Genomic DNA, 5,306 nt, shown 5'->3' on the forward strand with positions numbered 1-5,306 from the left:
AATTCCACACTGTTTATATGCATATCTATGCTTGGTTCGGGTAAAAGCACTGAGCTCTTTGTGTGGGTTTTATAGTCTGGTCTGGACCTCTGCAGATTGAGCTAAAAGATTGTGAAATCTCAAAGGGCCATCACACTGTATGAAGCAATGCCTGTATGTGACATTTGTTTTGGTTTGGTATTTAGTTTCGACTCTTCATCTAGATAACGTCACAATGTAGAGCGCTGACATTTATTCCTGTCAGTGAGTCCCTAAAAAACACTAAACAATGCAGCATAAAGCAAAATGATCTCCAATTAACACACACACATACCCCCAGTACACCCTCATCACTCCCAATCTATATATCATTCAATTTATGAGCTACGATTAAATTGCACTTTATTTGCGTCAGTGCATGCTTAAAAAAAAGGAAAAAAAAGAAAAAAAATATATGAAGTAACATGATGTAATGGATTAATTGATTATTTGCATATTTTTCTTTGTTGGAATTGGATTCTTGAAACTGTGCAACATTTGCTTGTTTATTTTATTTATTTATTTATTTATTTATTTTATTTGCATGTGAGAGTTTTTCTTGTTTTTATTTCTTTGACACAAAAAACGTGTGAACTATGTGTCAGCATGATTAAGGATTGCTGCTGATAAGCAGAATCTCTGGCAATAAAAGGATAAACATCTAATGCACAGTGCATAGCTACAGAATAAACTAAAATAAGGATTAGGGGCACTTATTATAAATATCAAATGTGTTTTCTTGATGTTGAAATTCGGTTTATGATGAGTTTAAAGTGTTAATTATGCTTCGAATGAGTCCTCTAAACACGTTTTTCTTAGTGAATACAAGTTACATTACATGAGGGCCCACTAAAAATTTTAAGGAAAAAATGGCCATATATGGACGTATAAGTTTGCCATTGTGCTGATTAGCCACTTTTACATAGTTAATAATGATTAAAATGAAGGTATAACAGTTAGATGGTTAGATTTTTTTGTTTGTTAAATATTAGGTAATAAAGTTTTCCTCATAGCATAGACATTTTTAATTATTTGTTCATGAAGAGCATGAAGGTGCTATTTCTATAATCGATGTTGACCTCAGACCTCCAAGGAGTCTTAACAAATATGGACCAGCCCACTAAAGTAATATATGTCCCAGAGAATATGGTTGTTCTGAATGGACTTGGTAAGACAAGTCAATAAAAACGTAATAATAGCAGCCTTGGAATGCAACCCATTTTTCTCAGCAGAGCCTGATCATTAGTGTCAATTAAGTTTATTTAAGAATAAAAATGCCTCATGCCAGTGTAGGATCTTCTATTAAGGGAGAAAACTGGAGAACTAGATCAAGTGCCGTGAACAACCTGTTTATTAATGTACAGAACTTGAACTCTCTAAAGCACTGAAAACAACTTGAAAAAGGTTAAAGTTCTACCTCCTGCTTTGCACTCTTGAGGTAATATTATGAGGGAGTTAAAAATGTATGGTCTTATAATACAGCCTGCACACACTGTCTGTACGGGGACATTAAACTGGGAATATGGCAACTTTATTAATCAAAAAGTGAGCAAACGTAATGAACTTTTAATGCAAGTTTTAAATGTATTAAAGCATATTAAATAAAATGCATAGTCAACAGAACCATGCTTGTGAGGTGTATTCCTTTATAATCTTGAAGTGTTTCCATCCTAAGTATTTAGGAAAAAGGTTTGTTTTTTTTATATTTTGCTTTAAGGCAAGCACTGTACAGGAAAAGGATCGCACCTAGAATAGGATCTGCATACTTTGTCTACAGAAGTCATTTTTTTATCAGTTCCTATAGGTAGATATCAGTGCATCCCAATATTAAAGACACTGCTTTAAGGTTTAAACTAAATGTATTCAGAAATCTTGGAAAATTGGCAATAGTGACAAATGAAGAACACTTATCAGGGACATTATAAGACTCCTTTGAACCAAGAGTCCTATGGCAACATTAAGGGAGCTGCAGGATTAAATCTTTTGTACTTCTCAGTCGCAAAATAAGAGGGTTTTCTTGTCAGATATACACTACAGCACAGTGAATTGTTTTATTTGCATATCCCAGCTTGACCGTTAAACCTCTGACATTCCGATTAGCAACCAAGAGCCTTAACCACTAAGCCACCACTTCCCTAATGGATAGGGTGGCTAAACATCCAAGCTCACTTAAATCAACCTAAAAAATATGGGGAAATTATAGGTACCCATATAGAATCTGTAATATTATTAATAGTTATAATGGAAAGTGTATTGCTTTGAATGAAAGTTTTGGGTGTCTATAATATGAGCATGTTATGTCTAGTGGATACCATTAAAAACCAACAATTAGACATTCCCAGGCCTCATGATGAAATGTATTCAGAAATTCCCGACCCATCATATCCTGTGGTTGGGTCACAGATTGCAGATCACAGGTCAGTGGAGGTCCACGACTGGGTTTTGGATTGTTTCCTCTAGTGCTATTTTGACTTTTGATTGTTTTGCCTGACACACTTCCAGATCGCTTTGTTTTATCATGATCCCAGCCAACTTGATAGGTTTTATAGCCTGTCAGAATTCCAGTGTGTTCGTGAACTGTGCTATAGTATGAGCTTTTTCAGCAAGCAGGATTTGCTGAACCAACAGACTTGCTTTGTAATAATGTAGTTATTATTAGGCAAAATGCTGAGCCTGAAAAAAGGCTGTGCAATAGCATATATGCCGTATACCCAATCATTTGTCTCTCTTCCAAATCTACATGTTCCCCAGCTGCCTAATGTGATAGTAAATTATCCTGATTCTGTGGTTAATCAGGATCTTAACCTCAGGACATACCTGATTCATCCAGATGCTCTGCTTTTGCTAGTAGCTTCTGCATATCTGATGCTCCTTTAACTTCTGTGGATAATCCCAGTTGGATACCCTCAAGATATGCACCTCCCTAAAAGACTATATGTCTATAGCTCAGCCTTGTTTCAATAAATTCTCTTCTGAGTCTGGAGATTTGTACCTTAGAACTGCTGCAGCAATCACACTTCTGAGCTCATCCCAGGACATTTATTCACAATTTGCTCCTACTAGACATCAGTTCAGCAAAATGCATCTTCTAAGGATGTATAGTTTATTAATCTATAATCTCACATAAATCCAGAAAAATCAGATAACTCTTTACACAAATTTGGAAAATCAATCTTAAATCGCAAAGCACACCGTAAATAATACAGTGTAAGGATCCAGTGGTAGGGGATTTCTCTAGTAGAATACCAATGAAGTGAAATACTGTGTAGAAAACCCGATCTATTTTAATTTAGATGTTTGTGTTATGATGTGAGTCAATGTAAAGACATTTACGTTCTTAAAAAATTAGTTTTAATTTGTATATCTTCAAAAATGACCTTTCTTTTATATGTCTGTAATGTATATAAACATATTTCAAAATACATCACTTTTCAAATATAATATCAGGTTTCCTGAGACTACTGGTGAACAAAACAATGTTAAGCAAATGCTCTCTTTGGCGACTTTGTTAATAGTGACTATATAGTGGCTTTTTTTTTTATTATAGAAATTTAATTTAATGTTACTATTTATAAAGGACTTTTTTTTACAGCACTGTACACATATAGATTTGTTTGGACAAAGTAAATCTCCATACCAATACATTACCTATACTGTTGCATATAAACAAAAGGATAATTTACTTTGTCCAAACAAGTCTATAAGTCTACAGATGTTTCACTTTATATTCATTTAAAAATCCTCTCTTAGCATGAATAACAGCTTAACACCCTCTTGGTATCTGGACAGTTTGTTTCTCCAAACATTCAGCTAAAAACTTTGCCATTCCTCTTGTAAAACTTGCCAGAGGTGCTCTTAACTAGTTGGAGATTTCTTTCTGACCTTGCAATCCAGTTCATCCCAGAGCAGCTTAATAAGATTTAGGTGTGGTGACTAGTCAGGCCATTCCATACATCTCATCTACATGTATATAATGAGTAAAGCATATTTACCAAATATAAACAGAAACCTGTGATGTGGAACATCATCACATGTATCTCATCCAAATTCTGTTGTTTTTGCTTAAGGTTACAGTTTGATGAAAATTAATATTGTTAAATGAACAAATCTGTTGCATATAAACAAAACACTCATGTGACTAAGTAAGCATACATCTATCATCAATAAAGAGATACTGATAAACCCTAAATGAAGATGATCTGATTAAACAGGATTCTACTGCAGAAGCCCACAAAGATCTTATAAAGCTTGTACAGGAGCATTGTTGAAATGTATGGATCAGGAAATGTATGGTACCAAAGTATATTTTAATAGTATATAATGTTCCATAGACTTTAATGTACAATTAGTATAATTATAATATAGTATATTATTGTATTTAGTACAGTATATTTTTATAATCAATAATATATCACAGACGATCCTGTACAATTAGTATATCAGTATAATATTTAAATAGACAGTATAGTATATTTTAATAATATAAAGTAAGGATCATGAAAGGGTTAAAAAAAAAAAATAATAAAAATGATCCAAGGAAATTGCTTCAAAATGAACAATAGAGACAAAAGAAGAAAAACGTATCGGGGTCTTTGCCAAGAGTTTCTGCAAAGAATTTCTGGCAAATACTGCTCAGTCCAAGCATTTGACATCTATCTCTCTTTTGTCTCATATTGGGTAGGGCTGTTAGATGGAAGAGAAAAACCATCCAAGCTCTGTGAAATCAATCGAAATGATGTTCAGAACACATTACAGTCAGATGAAACCATGTCAGGGCTTTGCGACAGAAAACCTTGTCGATTTTATAAGGGTTTTAACGGTTAGAAAAGTAAATGTGGGTCTTTATTGGTAAATTAGTTGCTTCCCATTGGTGGCATCTAGTGGGTACCACTAAGAACCAATAGAACAACTTAGATTACATGAGCTATCTACTGAAAAAAATTCCAATACCAATATTATTTAAACCTTTAATGATTTAACAATGTGCAAAAACACTACGTAATCGAAATATTTTGGTAATGGTTACTAGCCTATGGTTTTTATAGGAATTTGTACTGGAAACCATTTGAATTTCTATGATGTTTTCTACTATTTGATATTTTTCAAGATGGTTATGTTAAGTGCAAAAACAAGATCCAAGATCCAGTCATCCATAGAACCCTGTGAAGCATGGTGGTGGCACTATGATGCTATGGGGCTGCCTTTTTTCAGCTGGTACTGAGACCTGAAAGATAGGGTTAATAAAAATAGAGAGCTAAAGGCTTTTATTTTGAAACCGGTGTCTTTCT

This window comes from Silurus aristotelis (assembly GCF_946808225.1).
Source record: "Silurus aristotelis genome assembly, chromosome: 1".
Lineage (NCBI taxonomy): Eukaryota > Metazoa > Chordata > Actinopteri > Siluriformes > Siluridae > Silurus > Silurus aristotelis.